This window comes from Gracilinanus agilis, chromosome 4 (assembly GCF_016433145.1).
Source record: "Gracilinanus agilis isolate LMUSP501 chromosome 4, AgileGrace, whole genome shotgun sequence".
In the NCBI taxonomy this organism is placed as follows: domain Eukaryota; kingdom Metazoa; phylum Chordata; class Mammalia; order Didelphimorphia; family Didelphidae; genus Gracilinanus; species Gracilinanus agilis.
The window spans coordinates 278853313-278874631 of NC_058133.1; the positions used below are offsets into that span (position 1 = coordinate 278853313).

General features: G+C 34.9%; 1 protein-coding gene and 1 non-coding gene across 2 annotated transcripts in view; both read right to left on the reverse strand.

The window, feature by feature from the left end:
* The window catches only part of SUPT3H (SPT3 homolog, SAGA and STAGA complex component), a 633656-nt gene that overhangs the window by 554905 nt on the left and 57432 nt on the right, over positions 1 to 21319 (reverse strand). The gene's annotated exons all lie outside the window — the stretch shown is intronic.
* LOC123248164 lies at positions 8749 to 8850 on the reverse strand. Its single transcript, XR_006506245.1, has one exon. It is a non-coding gene; the product is annotated as a U6 spliceosomal RNA (small nuclear RNA).

Below are 21319 nucleotides of genomic sequence, written 5' to 3' on the forward strand. Positions count from 1 at the left end.
AGTGTTTGATAAACCCAAAGATCCCAGCTTTTGGGACAAGAACTTGCTATCTGGCAAAAACTGCTGGGAAAATTGGAAAACAGTATAGCAGAAATTAGGTTTAGATCAACATCTATCAAGAAAATTCAAAATGAATAAATGACTTAAATATAAAGATTGAAATCATAAATAAATTAGGTGAACATAGAATAGTATACCTATCATATCTGTGGGAAAAAAAGACCAAGAAAGAGATAAAAAACATTACAAAATGTAAAATGAATTACTTTGATTATATCAAATTATAAAGGTTTTGTATAAACAAAAACAATGCAACCAAAATGAGAATGAAAACAACAAACTGGGAGAACATTTTTATAACAAAACTCTCTGACAAAGGTTTAAGTTCTCAAATATATAAGGAACTAACTCAAATTTACAAAAAATCAAGCCATTCCCCAATCAACAAATGGTCAAGGGACATGAATAGGTAGTTTTCTCATGATGAAATCAAAACTATCAATAAGCACATGAAAAAGTGTTCTAAATGCCTCCTGATTAGAGAAATGCAATTAAAAACAACTCTGAGGTACCACCTCACACCTATCAGATTGCCCAATATGGCAGCAAAGGAAGGTGATAAATGTTGGAGGGGATGTGACAAAATTAGGACACTAATAAACTGCTGGTGGAGTTGTGAATTGGTCCAACCATTCTGGAGGGCAATTTCAAATTATGCACAAAGGGTTTTAAATGAATGCCTACCCTTTGACCCAGCCAAATCACTGGTGGGGTTGTACTCAAAAAGATAATAAGGAAAAAGACTTGTACAAAAATATTTATAGCCATGCTCTTTGTGGTGGCCAACAATTGGAAAATGAGGGGGCATCCATCAATTGGGGAATGGCTGAACAAATTGTGGTATCTGATGGTGATGGAATTTTTGTGCTGCAAAGAATAATGAACTGGTGGAATTCTTGTGAACTGGAAAGACCTCCAGGAATTGATGCAGAGTGAAAGAAGTAGAACCAGGAGAACATTGTACACAGAGATGGATACACTATGGCACAATTAAATGTAATGGACTTTTCTACTAGCAGCTATGCAGTGACCAAGGACAATCCAGAGGAACTTATGAGAAAGAACAATATCCACATCCAGAGAAAGGACTGTGGGAACAGAAACGGAGAAGAAAAACACAGGATCGATCACATAGTTGGATGGGGATACGATTAGGGTTTTGTCATTAAAAGGTCACTACTGCAAATATGAATAACATGGAAATAGGTTTTGAATAATGAAACATGTATAACCTAGCTGGTCAGCTCTGGAAGAGGAGCAGGAAGGGGGAAGGGGGAGAGAATTATGAATCATGTAACCATGGAAAAATATTCTATATAAAAAAGAACTCATCCAAAAAAAAACAAAAAACAAACAATATAGATCATGGATGCTGCTCTCTCATTATCAAAAATAAAATAAAACTCTATGGCAACTTCATTCTTTCTGCCACAGTCTGTTTCTTCCTTGCCTTCATTGAAGCCTTACTATGTATATCCATTCTAAGTTGCCTTATTTTCAAAGTCCAGGAAAGGTTATCTTCTTTAAGTCAAGGGAAAATTGGCATTGTTCCCTTCAAATCTGCCTGATGTGGTAAAAATTAAATAAAAAGACCTTTATTCCATCTTGGAAACTAAGCTTCTCAGTATTCAAAACTTTGTGTCAAGCAGACTTAAGTTACAAGAACAATACAATATAAATTAGTAGTATATGGTATTGCAAGTCAAGCCCACTTAAGAAAATTTTAAATAAATGAAGCATGGTAAACTGAGGGTTTTTACCTCCTGCACGTAGAAATAATAAGTCTAAAAGAAGGAAAAAAGGATCAACAGTGTCTCACACAGCCATGAGAGAACCACATAAAATTTGTGTGGTCCCTTCAGCAATCCAACACAAATTATAACTTCTCTTTGAATACAGGCTTTGAATATATTATGCATGCAAGATTATGTTTGCACCAATTAATCTCTAGAAAGGAAGTTTTTATTTCCTAGTCTTTTGCAATGAAATTTTGAAAACATGCCACACTAAAGAAATAATTATGAAGAATATATGTCACAAGTTTGGGCTAAAAATCAAGAAGATAGAAATTTGATGATGGATTTTTCTGTTCACAAACATGTCAAAACATGAATGAAAATGTAAGAGGGGGGAAAAATTCATCTCTTGTTTACTGTCCCAAATATACTGTAAGAGCACAATTGTAACTGTTATAGTTCACTCATCGTATATAATGTCACAATAGTGATTTATTTTTTTCTATTTCACATCTTTCATAATCAGTTAATACTAATAATTAATGCTTATTAATCACATACTATCAGTCAGGCACTCTGCTAAGTGTTTTACAATTATTAGCTAACCTGATCCTCACAACAAGCCTGAGAAGTGGATACCATTATCATCCTCATAGTATAGATGAGGAAACTGAGGCAGATGAAGGTGAAATGGCTTGTCCAAAACCATATGGCTAATAAGTGTCTGAAGCCAGATTTGAGGTCTGATCTTCCTGAACCTAGGTCCAATGCTTTATCCACTGTACCTCTCATTGCTAATTCTAAAACTATTATATCCTATCATTAAAACACTGGCACATTCCATTATAAAAATTACAAATATGACTTGAAATACCATATTTATATTTGTTTCCTATAAAGCCTTATTTTGATAAGAAAATGAAGAAAAATATTTACACAGCTCAATGATTCAACAAATACAACACTGGATTTGGAATCAGTAAGATCTGAGTTAAAAACCTGTCTCAGGCTTTTACTAGATATGTGACTCTGGGGAGATCAAACAACCTCAGTTTCCTCTACTGTAAAATGAGGAAAAGCAGATGACATAAAGTATGTTGCAAACCTGAAAGTGCTATATGAATGCCAACTAGTATCATTTCTATTATTTCTTCACCCTCCACATTCATAATTTTTTGAGTCCTTTTATATATGTCAACAGAAGCTTCATTTTCAGGGGAAATAAAAGACAATTATTAAAAGCAATAGTAGTTCACAAGTGACCAATGCATGTGAAATAAAAAGCTAGCTGGCATTCCTTAGACCACAACTGCCATTTACTAATTGTCTTGATTTGTTTTCAAATTCTCTTTAGTCTAGCAATATAGGATTCATAATTTGAAAACTTTGTGGAATGTTAATAATATTAGTTTGGGGATATAGCAAGTACCTGTCCTTAAGTTCCCTTGGAACTAAAGGGCTTATGCCTCATATATTAAATTCCCAATTATATGCCAAAAAATCTAAATAGTATCTTAAATGTCACTTCCTTCTCCCTATCAACATCACAGAAGCCCAACATATGCATGCAGTCACACCACTTCATTCCTAATGTAATTTTCTCTATAAATAGTAATTTTACATATTATAAAATTACGGAAAAAGTTAAGAAAATAACTCTATTTAATTTTGTTAACTATTGATAATTTGCAGTCATTTGTAAATGAGTAATAATAGTAACTGACATTTGTATTATATTTTACACAAATTGTCTCATTTGATCTGAATCTCGGAAGTCCTAAAATAAATAAGGCTGGTCATTCAGTAAGATAGAAGATTTCCAAGCATTCCTGAGGAATAAGCCAGACTTAACTAAAAAATTTGAAGGCCAAATGTGAGACACAAGAGAAGCCCCAAAAGATAAATAAGAAAGAGAAAATTTAAGGAACTCATTAAGGTAAAAATGTTTATATGTCTACATAGAAAGGAGATTTCTATAATTAACATAATTATCTCAATAGATGCAGAAAAAGTCTTCAACAAAATACAACACCAATTACTACTGGGTGACTCAGCAGATTGAGAGCTATATCCAGAGATCAGATTTGTGTTCTCAGACATTTCCTAGCAGTATTACCCTAGGCAAGTCACTTAACCCCACATTTCCTACCTAGCCGTTCTCCCTCTTTTGCCTTGGAACTAATATACAGTACTGGGTTATTTAAAAAAAAAAAAAGGTTGAAAATAACCTATGATTGAAATTATTTCTACTGTTTCTACCTCACACTCCTTTTTTAGAATGAAAATAAGGGCAAGAGTACAGATAATAATACTATATGTAAACTTGATAAGTAATAAATCTTAAGTTTAATTAATATTGGGTTTGTTTCTTAATCCATACAAAAAATGCTTATACATTGTAAATACTCCTGAAATTCATCAAATTAAGAGAGTAATGATAGCAGAAAACTAGGACCAAATCAAGATAGGACTATATTTTGGAAATAAATGAAATTCCATTATTAATGAAAGAAAATAGTGGTCTGTGCCCTTGGATCACCTTGTAGATTTAAAAAAAAAAAAAAAAAACCTTTTAATAGAGTCAGTTGGAGTTAGATAAATTTAAAAATCCGGGATATAAACTAAGATGAATTTGTTTTGCTTATAACTCTTCTTCATTGTGAAGAGTTCTAATGAGAATGTAGCCCGTGCCATGTTTTATCTTTATTTAAAATATTTTTTACATTTCTCATCATTTCCCAATAGAATCAAGTTTGTTTAGATTTTCTTATAGTAAATTACTTTTTTTTATTTGAAATGAATAGAAAAATGGAAATCTGCTTTGGAGATGGAAAGTCAGTAAATGTGAAAATAAGACTAGTCACTCATTATAAAAAATAATATTTCTTAAAAACATTAAATGCAAAAATAAGAAAGACCCATTTGAAAAGATATAGGTAAGGAACAAGGTGAGATGATGCAAAGCAAGGCAAGAGCATTCATCAAGAGTTATAGGATAGGGGCAGCTGGGTAGCTCAGTGGAGTGAGAGTCAGGCCTAGAGACAGGAGGTCCTAGGTTCAAACCCAGCCTCAGCCACTTCCCAGCTGTGTGACCCTGGGCAAGTCACTTGACCCCCATTGCCCACCCTTACCAATCTTCCACCTATGAGACAATACACCGAAGTACAAGGGTTAAAAAAAAAAAAAGTTATAGGATTTAGGGAGTCAAAATATAAGCATACAGAAAGACAGCTGCTGCCCTCAAGGAGTTACATTCTAAAGAATACCATACACAAAAAGGATCAGAAAAGGAGGGAGGGGATGGGAAGTACTGGCTGTAGATATGGTATTAAAGTCCAACATGGGATAGTCAGAAAGGAAGCCATAAAGGGAATGAAGGACAACCAGGTAGGGCCATACTTCCAAAATGGTAGTCTAGTTAGAAGTCATTTGTGGGGAATGGAGGTCCATATGGCAAAAAAAAAAAAAAAAAAAAAATCTATGCCATATGTGTCCAGCAGACAGCTAGTGATATAGAATTAGGGATATATCAGGAGAGAGAATGGGGCTAGTTATGATAATATAAGAGTCTTCTATATAAACATGATCACTGAACCCTGGCACCTATAACCATAACTGAAAGAAGGGATATAGAGACAGAAAAGAAGTGTAACCAGGAAAAAGCTTAGGAATGGTAAGCATAAAGATTCAAACACCTTTTCCCTATCTCATTCTTGTTACTTATATGAATCTGATCAAGTCACTTAACCCTAGGGCAGCATTGGCAAACCTTTTAAAGATAGTCTGCCCAAACTGCAACTTCAAGCTGCATGTGAGCCCTCTGCATTGCACCAGACAGCAGAGAGGGGAAATGCTTAATTGGACAGCTGGACAGAAGGACAGGGCATGCAAAAAATGTCCTCAAGCATGGTGGAGAGGGGGAAGAGAGCAGGCCCCCAGGCCACCATGTGCCACACCTTCACCAACACAGCCCTGGGGCAATTACTTTGTTTGTAAAAGGAGAGGGTTGGATAAGAGGACTACTAAGGTCTCCCCTATCTCCCAGTCTATAGTTTGATGTGTTTTAGATTCCCAAAACCATTAAAAAAGATAGCATGATATTCTTGATGAGTCTCTTAATAGTGAGGTCCAATATTGATTATAAAACAAAGGATCTATTGCAATGATTGGCTTTCACTTTACTAGTGCAGAATTTATACCAATTATATTTAAAAATGAAACAGATTTATTTACAACCCATTCCTATAGTTCATACAATTCTTTCAATGTTCAACATGAATAATGTTCTCCTTAGAGAGTGGAGCAAAGGGCTCCCCCAAGAATCTTCAATTAAAGAATGTACCTGGGCCATCCATCTCTTCCATTTCCCTCCAGGCTACACTTGGTTCTTCTTCATCATGCCCCATTAAGCAAAATACTTCTTCCTCTTTCCTCTTTAGCTTCTGTTTTGTGTGTCTTCCCAGGTTAGACCTTAAACTACTTGGGGGGGAAAAGGATTGTCTTTCTTTTTTGCATTTGTATCCTCAGCACTTAACATTGTCTGGCACATAGTAGGTATAAATAAATGTCTAGTGATTAGCATGAAAATTCTACAAGCATTTATTCTTTACTATTCATTAGGCTAAAAGTATAGCTAAGAACTGTCTATAAAAGAACTAAAAAGTCCCTGCCCTAAAGAAGTTTACATTCATTCAGTTTTGAGTAGAAAAGGGATAAAATATATAAGTAAATACCAAAAAAAAAAAATGTAAAATTAAATCAAAGTAACTTCAGAGCAAACAGTAATAACTGGTAAGATAAAGAAACACTTCATGGAAAAGATAAACTGAGTTCTGAAAAGGGTTTGGGTTCTCTGATACCGAAGTGAGGAAGGAAAATATTTAGGAGTGGAGGACTATCTTATGCAAAAGCATGGTAGAGGAATACTAAATATTCTATATGAGATCCAAAATGGTCAGTTTGGCTAAAATAGTGACAGGCATGTAATAATCAATCAACCAGGAAAAATAAGATAGAGTCAGATTGTAAAGAGTTTTTTAAATTTCCTTTAAATTTAGTTTTACGAATTCAGAACACCATCAAATAAGTATTTATATATAAAAATTTTCTTTGTGTGTGTGTGTGTGTGTGTGTGCGTGTGTGTGCGCATATATGTTTGTGTTTTATTTTTGTTTTGTTTTTGGTAATTCTCCAATGGCTTCTTTCTTTTATCTTAGCTTCAGTTTCCTTATCTATAAAATGGAGATAATAATAGCACCTACCTCAAGGATGATGAGAGAACAAATGTCTTTACACATGAAAAGACTTATATTGTATTATAATGCAAAATATAATTTCATATTGGTTGGTCATTGTTGTAAGAGAATACTAATAAAAACAAACAATTGGGGAATGGCTGAACAAATTGTAGTACATGATGTTGATAAAAAACAATGAGCTAGCTAGATGATTACAGAAAAAGCTGGAAAGACCTACATAAGCTGAAATAAGCAGAATCAAGAGAACACTGTACACTGTAACAACAATATTGTACAATGATCAGCTGTGAAAGTACTAGCAATACAATGACCCAAGACAATTCTGAAAGACTTATAACAAAGAATGCTATCTACCTACTGAGAAATAACTGTTGGAGTCAGAATGCAGATCAAAGCAGACTATTTTTTCTATTTAGTTTTTGTATGTTTTTGTTAGTACTCTCTTACAACAATGAGCAACATAATACAAGTATGAGTCTTCTATCTAAAATACATAGTAAAATTTATACGAATAAGAGTCATCCCCCAATTAATAAAGGGGCAAAAGACATAAACAATTTCCAGATGAAGAAACCAAAGACATATATAGGTATATGAGAAAATGCTCTAAATCACTACTGATTAAAGAAATGCAAACCAAAACATATCTCAGGGCTCACCTAACACCCACCAGACTGGCTAAAATGATAAGAGGGAGTGACAAATACTGAAGGGCATGTGGAAAAATAGAAACACTAATGCACTGCTGGTGGCACTTTGAACTGATCCAATCCTTTTGGAGAGCAATTTGCAATTATACCCAGAGAATTCTAAAACTGTATATACCTTTATATCCAGCAATGACCATTGCTAAGTCTGTTTAGCAAATTGTGGTATATGATTATAATGGAATGGTATTGTGCCATAAGAAACAATGAAGAGATTGATTTTAAAAATAACATTGAAAGAACTATATTAGATAATGAACAGTGAAATGAGTAGAGCCAGGAGAACAGCCACAAAAGTAATGCTGGAAGAATAAACTGTGAATGATAGAAATCACCGAAAGGTAAAACATGAAAAATTAAAATTATGTGAATGTTGGCCTCCCTAATATCCTTTATGATGAGGGGACGGAGGGGCTGGGATACTTGTGGACAGGATTTATGATGTTAATATGAAGGAAAGTAAGTTAAACATATAAAAGATTTGTAATTTCATTTGTGTACTATCTTCTTTGTCTTTGTATAGGTAAGTGCTTGTTTTGTAAACATTTGGAATAATTTTTTTTTAAAGAAAAGACAGCAAGAGCTCTGTCTCAATAAACTAAATGGCCTTGGGAATAAAAGAAATGCATCTTACCTAAGGGAAAAACCGTAGTAGTTAGTATCTTTGATAGAAATAAGGAAGTCATATACATATACTAATGATTTATTTGGGTTATTGCTAAAGTTATTGTTTCAGAACATCTTTAAATTTTTTAAACCTTTTATTGAATACTAAAAACTTATGAAATGCAGGGCAGCTGGGTAACTCAGTGGATTGAGAGCCAGGCCTAGAGATGGGAGGTCCTAGGTTCAAATCCAGCCTCAGACACTTCCCAGCTGTGTGACCCTGGGCAAGTCACTTGAACCCCATTGCCTACCCTTACCACTCTTCCACCTATAAGTCAATACACAGAAGTTAAGGGTTTAAAATAAAAAAATTAAAAAAAAAAACTTATGAAATGCTTCAGCAATCTGTATGTCATCTTTGTGAAGAGATCATGCTAATCTCTCTATATTTCCAGTTTTAGTATATGCTCTGATAAAGTGAGCACATTACATTTAAATTTTAGTTGAATCTGTAGAGTTCTCCAAAAGAATATTACATCATTTGCAAAAGGTGAGTTCTATTTTTTCCTTGCCGACGTTTATTCCATTAATTTTTCTGTCTTACTGATATTGCTATTATTGCTAAAACTTTGATAGATATTCATTGAATTTTCAATCATTTCTGTTTCAAGAATGTTTCATATAAACAACATAATATTGGATAATGCTTTCTGCTAAGTTCCTGATTATTGTAAAATGTGATCCAGTTCATGTTCACAGTTATTATTGTTAACTATGGGTTTTCTTCCATTCTATTTCATTTTTTTACTTTTTCCTCCTTTGCCATCTATCCCCATTCTCTACAAAGAAAAATATGCTTAACATTACTGATCTATAAGAGATGTTTTCACTAGACTGCCTTTATTCTCATTCCATAATCATGATGACAATTTTTGTTATTTTAGTCTTCACTTGATTTTCTATCCAATGATTCTTGATTTTCTGATACTTAGGACTTACCAAAGTTCATTCTCTCTTAAGCACACACATCCCTTCCCTTTTTCTAGTTAAGTTCAAGGGGAGTGAGAGGGGAATAGAGAGAAGAGAAAGAAAAGAGATGAGGAGGGGCGGAGGAGTAGGGGAGAGATAGACAGACAAACAGAGACAGAGAAAGAGAGTAAAAGAGACAGAGAGATAGAGAGACAAAGAGAGAATCCTATACCTGTTTCCGTAGTTCAGATAAAAATTAGGTACGTATAATATCTATTCTACCATCCCTTCTTTCATGTCTATATATTCTTCACATTCTACCATTACTATGTGAGATAAGTTCTCTCCTCTAATTCCTTCTTTATTCCTTTCTTCTTTTTGGACTCTAATAAAAACAGAACTATAATGTATAGGGCAGTGACGGAAAACCTTTGAAAACTTTTTAGGGACCCTATGCCATGCCCTGCCCCTCATTGCATGCAGTGCCCCCCCCCCACATTTGGAGATGGCCAGGCTGCTGGATAGCCAAGCCAGGGCCACGCTCTGCCAAGATGTTGAAAGGAGACTAGTGACCTACCCACTGTGTTTTGGGGTGGGTCCAGACTCCCAGCCATGAAGCCACAGCCCAGTTCCATCTGGAAGGTGGAGAGAGGCTTGAATGGCCCACCCTCTGCATTCGGGGCAGGGCCAGGCTCCCAGCTGGGGCCTGCACATGCCCACAAAGAAGTCTCTGTGTGCCATCTCTGGCGTGTATGCCATAGGCTTGCCATCATGGGTACAGGATATGTAGGGAGGCCTAGTAACTGGTGTGAGGGCTGGCTGAGCCCTTTTCAGGAGCACTCATGCACTTTTAGAATCTGTCACCCAATTCTTGCCTATGGTTCCAAGAAACTGTAGCATACACAGCAGCCCAACCTAGTAAGACCATCTCAGCAGATCACAGAATTCAAACCCATCAGTAACTTAAGGAGACATCTAATACAAGAATGTGAAGGCATCTCTCTGAGCAATGAGCAGCACATGAGAACAATTTGTTTCAATAGCCATAAAAGCAGTGAAAGCAGGCACTATGGAACACTTAGAGCTTGGTCAAACATTTAAGATGCCAAGGGCATCCACAGCATCCTAGGCAGGCCATCACTAGTCCAAACTTTTGTCTTGTCACTAGATGGTTCTGGAAGAAAATAAGGCTGACAACTTTTTGCAATTCTGCTTCACTTAAATTTAATTCAGGAGCAAGTCAACATCATCCATCATGATGTTACTGGTCCTCTTTAAAAACAAAGACTAACAGAAACAGAATTAAACTATCATAAGGCCTTCTGTCTTGAAGACATCAGAGTTCTAAAAAAACACTTGTTTCTTTTCCCTACCCCATCAGACTATAAGCACTTCATCAATCGATAGCCCTTTTGAAATCTTCAAGTGTATTTACATTTCTAGTTTTCTCCTATTTGTATTCAAAAGTTTCTATTCAACTCTGTTCTTTAGACCATGGATAATTAAAAGTATTCCATTCCATTAAAGGTTGAATTTTTCCACAAAAACATTAAACTCAGTTTTGCATTATAATTCTTGTTTCTAACTTTTATCACCATATGGTATGTGATAATTTAAGATTTTTCTTTTCTTTTACAATGGTAGCTGCCAAGTCTTGTGTGATTGGGATTGGGATTTCTCTATAACTAAATGCTTTCTTTTTGGCTGATTGCAATATTTTGCTTTGATCAGGAAGTTCTCAATGTTTGCTTTGGAAAGTTGTCATGACCAGTATATTCTATTTTTACTTTTTCCAATATTTTAGTACAGTTGGGCAGTTTACATTTATGGCTTCTTGAAATATGACTAATTTTTCTAAAGCATGATTTTCAGGTAGTCTGATGAATCTCATATTCTCTCTCCCTAACCATTTTTTAAGGTCAACCATTTTTGACAGTATATAATTGTTCCTCTTTTTCTCAATCTTTTTAATTGTTTTTATATTTCTTACAGTATCATGAAATAATTGTTTTCTAAATGAACTATCCTAATTTTCACAAGGAAGAATATAGATGGCTCCCTAGGCAAGTTACTTAACTTCTGATTGCCTTAATCCACTGAGGAAGGAAATGACAAATCACTCTAGTATCTGGAAAACCCATAAAGGGTCATGAAGAATTAGACACAAATGAACAACAATTTTCACAAAGTTCAATACTTAGGTAAGGTTGACTACCTTCTGTTCATGAGGGAATCTGCACACTTCCAGATATCAATATGAGTCACCTTGGGAAGAATAACCGACAAAGGGGCTTAAATGTCCAACAGAAGAGTTCCCATTTGATCTTAAAAGGCATCATGGAATCATTGGAATTTTTTGAGCAAGAAAAGACATGTACTTTAGGAATACCAAAATTTGGCGAATGTTAGAGGATGGATTGGTGAGGGGAGAGGTTGGAAACTAATTAAAAGGCTATTGTAATAATCTAGGAAAGTGGTAATGAAAGCCTTGACTAGAATGAACTTGCTGTGTGAATGAAGAAAAGGGATTACAGAATCATTGCTGTAGTTACAATGGACAACAGAGGCCAGCTCCCTCATTTACAAACTAGAAAATTGTGGTCTAGAAAAGTTCAGTGACTTGGGTGAACGAAAAAGCTATTAAGGAGGCAGAATTTATCAAAAATTGATAATTGATTAAATATGAGAGGGGAGAGGAAAAAACCCTGAGATGATCCTTTCTCATATATTATCTTCTACCCTTTGTAGTTAAACTCCTCAAAAAGGTCACCTACAATAGGTACCTCTACTTTTCTTCTCTTACTCTCTTCTTAACCCCTTAAAATCTGGCTTCTGACTTTATCATTCCACCCAAAATGCTTTCTCCAAAGCTACCAGTGATCCTTACTTGCCAAATCTAATGGCCTTTTCTCAGTCTTCATTCTCCTCTACCTCTCTGCAGTCTTTGACACACTGTTAATCACTCTTACTCCATGATAATCTTCTCTCAAGGTTTTTGGGACTCTCCTCTGTTCTAGTTCTTTTTCTACCTCTCTGTGACTTCTTCTCTGTCTCCCTTGCTGGATCTTCTTCCAGATCATGCCCTATAGCTATAGAGAGCCCTCAGTGTTCTCTCTTGGGGTCTCTTCTTTCCTCTCCCTATATTAGTTCACTTGGTGATCTCAGCATCTCATTTAATTATCATCTCTATATTGATGATCTCAGAACTACCTATCCTGCCCCAAACTCTCTGTTGGTCTCCAGTGTCAGATCTCCAATTGCTTTTCAGACAATTCTAACTGGATGTCCAAAAGACATCTGGAATAATCAAATAAATCTTGTATTGATATAGCTGAACTGTATTGATAATCTGTTAGTTATTAAACTATTGACTGGTGATTGATAGAGGGCTGGAGGCAACTGTTTTAAGTAAAATGAATCTTGTATGTTAAATGTTATGAATATAATTGATCTGACTGCGTTGATATTGAGTATGAATAACTTTGATTGCCCAGCTGTATTGATAAACTAACACTGTCAGGGTTAACTATTTGGTTGATGGAAGGCAGGAAGCTAACTGTAATAATCACTATAACTATCAAGGGTTAACTTATTGCAGACGGTAGATTGAAGGCCTGAGGCAGTTTAATACAACTAATTTATTTATCTATGAGGAGAGGCAGGGACAGGAGACAGGAGTAAAGAATAAGCTAGGACAGGAATCTCAATCTTAACACTAAGATTCTACATAAAACCAAAACCCAACATTTATAACCCTTCTTAATATATATATAAATGTATATATAGATTAATCTTTACAATTTGAATACAACATCTATGTCTCCTCTTTCACTTCAAAGATTCCCCCTGCCTATGACAATTCTCACAGAGATACCTTAATTGCTCTACAGCTCCCTCTGTGGCTGAGAGGGGAAAAGCCCTGGGTAACTCACTCTAGAGCAGTGATGGGCAACCTTTCAAGCTTGGTGTGTCAAAATTCACCAAAAAACTGAGCATAACTCTGGTGGTGTGGCACTTCAAGAAAAAAACCATAATTTTGAGATTTGTAATATATAACTATTTAATAAACCAAAATAGGTAAATTAATATAGGTAAAATTGTCACCTATAGTGTACAGAGTGCCTACACTACACTACAGCAAATGTATCATCCTCGGCATGCGGCCCCATTCTTCTCTGCATGCGGACACGTGTCATTGAAAATGGCTACACATGTCAGTGCTGACATGTATGTCATCGATTTGCCATCACCACTCTAGAGGAAAACTGATCAGTGAATAATGACTCTTAACAACTAGTAGTAAGTCTTTGCTTCTTAACTTTCTTAAGTCTCTTCTTCTTTCTTTCTGACTGCCACCAACTGTCAGGGAGCTAAATCCAGTCACCCCTGTTCTCTCAGACAGTCCGGAGAAAATGGGGCCCATGATTCTCCCTTACATAGAATTTATTCTCTTCCCTTAAAGGGCCCACAGTCTATATCTCTTTCTATTCCACTTAAAGGGGACCATGTAAAAATCCCCAAACCCTTACTTCTGATCTCATCTCTGCTCCTAACTAGACTAATTAACTAATTAAAACTAATTATAATCAACATTCCTCCCCTGAGATTCTTTGGGAGAAACATTCTCCCCAATGAATCTTACCACACTAAACTATTCTATATTCTACTTTAGTAAAAGGGACAAGTAACAAGAAAGAAAAAAGAAAGCAAAGGAAGAAAGCAAGGGAAAAAAAAACAATCTTGCAACATTCAAGTGATATTTCATATAGATATTCACAGTTACAAACATTTCCAATTACAAAATAACACATTTCTGCCTATACTTGTGTAATTGGAATTTGGGAGACGCCATCTAAAAGTATATATATATATTTTCTATGGACATGTGGGAACTTACAAACTACATTTCCCGTGGTCCAACGGGTTTCCTATTTTGGATTACGTATTCAAGGTGAGGGACTGTTTTAAATAGGGGGAAGTGACTTTGAACTTTCTTTTTAGCTACCTGAGCGCGCGAAGGTACAAAAGGTAAAAATGGCTAAGGCGGCAGTTTTGAATTCTTACAAGCCCGTGCTCTAATGATTTTATCTCTATCAGTATGGCTTTAATTAAAATACTAATTTATATTATTATAGCAGCCTTTATTATTATCATAACATACTTTTACAGAAACCAAACCTAAAGATAATAATTCAAATTTTCCTTATACTTACTATAAAAAAAAATCTTGCAATTAACCACCATATACAAAGATACACATTATCACATTATCTACATATAATAACACATCTTAAAATAAATGTTTAAAATGTAACTCATATTTTCCCCCTTAATCTTCCCTCCCACCTTCTGTTTTACTGTAAAGAGCAACTTCATCCTCCCAATCCCTCAGGCTCCTAGACCCCTCATTATCTTTCTCATTCCATATGCAAACTGTTGTCAAGGCTAGTCAAATTCAACTTTGCTCTCCAATAAGCCTCCTTCTCTCCTAACACTACCATCACTCCAGAACAGGTACTCATCATTTCACCCTTGGACTGCTGCAATCATCTACTGGTGGATCTGTCAGCTCCAAGTCTCTCTCTACTCTAAACCATTCTCCATTCAGCCACTAATGTAATTTTCCTAAAGCTCAGGTCTAATAAGGCCACGCCCCCCTACTTAAACACCAATGGCTCTCTAATTCCTCCAGGAACAAATAAAAAATACTTTTTTGGCATTCAAAACCCTTCATAATCTAGCCTCATCCTATTTTTCTAGTCTTCTTACATCTTATTACCTGCTCTGTACTCTCCAATCCAGGGACACTGGCCTCCTAGCTGTACCATGAACAAATCACTTCATCTCTCAGCTCTGGGCTTTTTCTCTAGCTGTCCTCCATACCTGGAACACTCCTTCTCCTCTCCAACTACTTTAAGTCCCTGCCCCTTAAGTCCCAACTGAAATGCCATACTTGACTGGAAACCTTCTCCAATCCCTCTTAATTCTAATACTTTCTCTGTGCTATTTCCTATTTATCTTTTAGATAGCTTGCTTTATATATATTTATTTGCATGTTATCTTCCCATAATCATTGTAAGCCCCTCAAGGAACTGTCCTTTTCTGTATCCCCAAGTGTTTAGCATAATGCTGCTTGGCACATAGCAGGCACTTAATAAATATTATTATTGATTGAGCGAGAAAGGAGTTGAGAATGACTTATAGGACGCACATCTGCAAAAAATGATTATATTGATAAAAATAGAAAACTTAGAAGATGGGGTGGATGTAATTGGAAAGATAATGCATTGTTTTATATATGTTGCCTTTAAGAGATCTATGAGACATCAAGGTGGAGAGATCCAGCAGGTAGATTGTGATACAGGGCTGGAGTTCAGGAAGGACATAAGGTTTGAAGATATACATCTTAAGTCATAGAATCATTTAATCAGATTTAGAGCATAAAATGCCACTGGGGGGCTCATTCTGAGATCCACAGAAGTTAAGTAATTTGCCCAAGGTCATATACAGAAGATTTAGGATCCAAACTCAGGGGCCATCACTCTGAGTTGAGTTTTTCTGGATAGCAATAGAAATTGAACCCACATGAGCTAATGAAATCACTCAAGAAAATTTAGAGAAAGAAAAAGGTCCAGGATAGAATTCAAGTGTGCACATGCAAACACACACACACACACACAAACATGAATATGGATAACTGAAAACTATACTTGGAAATTAAATAAGTGGCATTAATATGTTTTTCTTTACAATGAAGAAGTTTAACCTCTAGTCAAATTGTCTGAGAAAAGTAACCAGGATGAGCACTTCTGAGATGACCATAATCATGAGCCTTAAAAGGAAGTACAGATTCCACAAGGATTTCATTCTGCAGAATCAAGAGAGTCAAAGGTAAAGGTAGAGGGAAATTAACTCTTCACTTTTCCCCACTTTTACCACCTTCCATTAAAATTAAGTCAAGGGATATATTGCTGAGAAAAGAGAGGAAAAAACAAAACAGGAGAATGACCTTCATGAGATACTAATAGGTACTTCAGTGAGTAATATATAATAATCCTGATTAGGTCATAACGTTAGAGAAAGCCGTAAAATCAAAACTCTTTCTAGAAACCAAAAACCTATATACCTTACATACACTATACCAATTGACTCTTATCCACTATCTGAGGGTTACTAATAAATTCCAGCTTTTAAAAGCCTATTGCTAATGATGACAGAAAACTGAAAATACATACTAAAAATACAATCTCTTTCAGAAGTCTGTTGCTGTAATGAAAACACTAAAATTAGGCTATGAAAATGATAACCTAAGACTGGCAAATTTCTCACAAAAGCATAACTTGAGAATGTATGATCAAAAATCTCATTCTCTTACTTAAATCTGTTGGCAGATGACATCACCTTCTTTTGAAAAATGACTTCAGTATGTCAACTAGCTGACAATTAGCCCTCAAAAAGCCACTAACAGTAGCTTACAAAGTAATAACAGTTACCCAATTTCTAATGGTTATATGTTAGTCTCAGTTGAAATGTCTTTTTTTTCCCCAAAAGAAATACAAAACTTCTACAAAACATTGCATTTTGAGGGCACAAAATATGAAACCTAAGATTATATATGGGTGATGTTCAATAACATGACTACAATAACTCAAAAACTGTGGGGAAAAAACTTAGCTGAAAGATATAAGCTGACAGTTATAACCATTGTAAATGATATTAATATCAAGTATTCAAGAAAAAAAGAATGGGTATAGAAAATGGAAATACCACTCTCCTTAAGAATGTGAGTGGTTGGCAAGAAACAGGAAAGAAGTAAATACTACAGTCAGGATGAGTACAGGTAAGCCCCAATTAATGAGAATAATGAATCCCTGAGGACAGCCATATAATCGTATTCTCAGTATTCTAAGTTATAATTTAAAATACGTTCATTTGTTCCAGACCAATAGCAATATGCAAAGTTAATCTGAATAATAACCACTTTGTTGGATTCATTCCTTATACTCACGAGCAAATAACTATAGTCTCAAAGACCAATGACACTCAGAAGCACTTCTTTGTCCTTCATATTCACACAAGTACTTATAGAAAGAGATGCAACCAGATGTATGATTTAAAGATATATAAATGTTTTAAGTGCTCAATCTGTGCATATCTTCAGAAAAACAATAAGAAAATAAATATAAATATTTTGTTAAAGTTCTTCAACTTTTAAAAATAAATCAATTAACATATTACTTCATCAATACTATGGTAATTTGATATACACATGGGTCTGCCAGTCAAAAGATAGTGGAAAATGATTAGACTAGCCATCATCACCAGGCCTCCATAACTCAATTTTTTAAACAAGTACCTATACTTGGGGGAATTCCTAAATCAGACAACCAATCTAGACACCTTGTTTTGGCCCTATGCCAGCTTTAGAAAGTTCTGTCCAGGTCTAGGTTGGTCTAAGAAGACCAATGGACACAAGAGTAAGAAATACAGTGCCTGAGGTACTTGGAAAATTTGTAGTCAGGTGTAGAATCCTCTAGAAGAGGGCAAAAACAATTATTTTCTAATGCTGAATGAAACCTGGTAAGAAAAAGGATGAGAGGTAGTAAATTTCAACACTAAGCAAAATATCTTCCAGATGAAGGACAAGGAAGACACATATATAATATCTGGTTATATCTCAGTTCCTAGGCTTATTGATAGAAATGCTATAAAACTTTAGTCCACTCAACAAAACAAACTAGGAAGTAGGATTTACACCTACAAATGGTTTGCCAAAAGAAAAAAGCGAATTCGCTCATTTACATGGAATATTATTAAAATAAGAATCATAGAAATGAGAGAAAAAACTAAAATGTTTTCCATTTCTTTAACCCAAATATTACATAATGATACTTCCAATTAATCAAATGGCTACAGAGACTTCAAATGTCCATTTTTTTCTGTTATTTGAGTAGTCTCTAGTTATTTCAAAGGGAATCAAAAAATTCATGCTATTGTGTACAAAACACAATGATAGCCAGTAAGGTGGAAACAAAGTTTATAGAAGATAAAATCTCTGATCTTATAGAGCAGTGATTCCCAAACTTTTTTGACCTACCGCCCCCTTTCCAGAAAAAATATTACTTAGCCCCCTGAAAATTAATATTTCTTAAATTTTAATAGCAATTAATACAAAAGATAAAAAGCACCTGTAGCCATCACTGCCCCCCTGGATCACTGCAGCACCCACCAAGGGGTGGTGGTGCCCACTTTGGGAATCACTGTTATAGAGCAAACAAAACTCAAATTCAGATTAGCTATACTATAAAATATTATAAGATAAACACACCAAAGTTGCAGTACAAAATATATGAAATTAAGTCAACAAGCTCATATTAAGTGCTTATACTAAGTTCAAGGCATTGTGTTAAGCTCTAAACATATAAATACAAAAGCAAAAAAAAAGAAAAGATAACTCTTGCCCTCAAGAAGCTTATGTACTTAAGGGAGAAGCAAACAGCTAATATAAGCTTAAAAGGTTGTTGTGGGGGGGGGCAGCTGGGTAGCTCAGTGGAGTGAGAGTCAGGCCTAGAGACAGGAGGTCCTAGGTTCAAACCCGGCCTCAGCCACTTCCCAGCTGTGTGACCCTGGGCAAGTCACTTGACCCCCATTGCCCACCCTTACCAATCTTCCACCTATGAGACAATACACCGAAGTACAAGGGTTAAAAAAAAAGGTTGTTGGGGAAGCAGTATGGAGATATGGTGGTAAAGTCAGGAGAATCAAAGCTAGTTTGAGACATCAAAAATGGAGGTTTCTACTGCTTTCACCAGGGAGCTAAAGAGACCACAGGGGCAGAGGAAGAAGCCAGCTAAAGAAAGATGAGCAAAGTTTAAGAATAAATCATGGTTGGTCTGTGTCCTTCCTCAAAATATGAAAACTGAAAACAATAGTTATTTCCAACTGAGAAGCTCAAAATATAGCAAAACAAAATTGTTTTAACTGCAAATTAAACTGCATTTTAAAAAATATTAAAAATTTTATGTATCATATATAATTATGTATATTATATTATATATATTATATGTATATATGATATACATAAATGAATAAATTTAAAATTAAATTTAAAATTTAAATTAAAAAAAATTTTAAAGCCATAATAAGGCTTTTTCAATAATCTGACTGACAGCCTATATACAGGTTATCCTTATTTTGCTACTGGAAAGACAATGAATTATTCTAAGACATCAATATCTACTTACTTTATGTCTCTTTCATACATTTCACAATGAATTAAAAATTGAATAAATGGATTTAATTCAACAAAAGCGCGAAAACCCACTATGTACAAAGACATGTAGAAATCCTGCCAAAGAGAGCAAATATTTGACATTATGAACATCTCTATATTTAGAAATCTATTTACTGTTATTTTCATCCTCGTAACAAATCTGTAAAATTAAGAGGGAAGGTATTNAGAGAGAGAGAGAGAGAGAGAGAGAGAGAGAGAGAGAGAGAGAGAGAGAGAGAGAAAATGAATAAACAACTTTAAAAAAAAAAAAGGTCACTAGATCAAAAATTTCTACAGGATTACAGAAACAACATCTATTGATGACAGATTCCAAGAAACTTCCAGCAAAACCTCAAAAACTACCAAAAAACTGGGAAATGGATTCCAACTCTGGAAGAACTCAAAAAAAGAATTCAAAAAACAAATGAGAGGTTTGAAGAAAAATGGGAAAGAGAAAACAATAGCTTAAAAAGCAAGAGGTCATCTGAAAAAAGAGACACATGAATCAAAGGAAGAAAACAGTTCCATAAAAACCAGAATTGGAAAGAAAAAAAGAAGCCAAAAAGTAATGAAGAAAAAAATTATTTAAAAAGAAGAATGGACGAAATGGAAAAGGAAGATCAAAAGGTCATGGAAGAAATTCAGTCTTAAAAATTAGAATTGGGCAAATTCCAAAAAAATTCTAAAAAGCTAATGACTTCACAAAACATCAAGAAACAATAAAACAAAATCATAAGAATGAAAAATTTTATGAAAATATGAAATATTTTGTTGAAAATAAAAATAACCTGAAAAATAGATCCCTGGATTAAGAATTATTGGACTATGTGAAAATCATGACCCCCCCCCAAAAAAAAGCCTAGATATCATACTATAGGAAACTGATATTCTTGAACAAGAGGGTAAAATAGAGATTGAAAGAATCCATAGATCACCTCATCCCAAAAGACAACTCCCAGGAATGTGACAGTCAAATTCAAGAGCGCCTAGGCCAAGAAGAAACTACTACAAGCAGCCAAAAAGAAACAATTCAGATATTATGGAGCCCTAGTTAGGATTAAATAGGATCTGCCAGTCCACATTGAAGGAACAGAAGGCTTGGAATATGATATTCTGGAAGGCAAAGGAACTGGGTTTACAACCAAGAATCACCTACCCATCAGAATTGACTATATTCTTTCAGGGGAAAGTATGGTCATTTAATAAAATAGAAGATTTCCAAGCATTCCTGAAGAAAAGATCAGATTTAGATTTAAAAAGAAGATTTGATGCCCAAATACAAAATTCAAGAGAAGCATAAAAAGGTAAATAAGAAAGAGAAAAAATGTAAGGGCTTCAATAAGGTCTAATGGTTTATATTCCTTATATGGAAAGATATCTGTATCTCAACCTACCTTTCCAAATCACAAAATTTTATGTCTCTTTCCTCTCCTTCCCTCAAAAAAAACTCTAACCGAAGATAATATAGATTGTATTTAAAAACATAAATTACTTAAATATTCAAGAGGGAAACCTGAGTTCAAGTGCAGCCTAAACACTTACAGCAGTGTGATCCTAGACAAGTCACTTAAACCACTTTCCCTTAGGTGTTACTATTATTCCCATTTTACAGTAAAAACTATCTCATAGTATTGTTATGAGGACCAAATGAGACAATATTTGTAAAGGGCTTTGTGAAGTGCCTCACACATAGTAGGTACTATATAAATG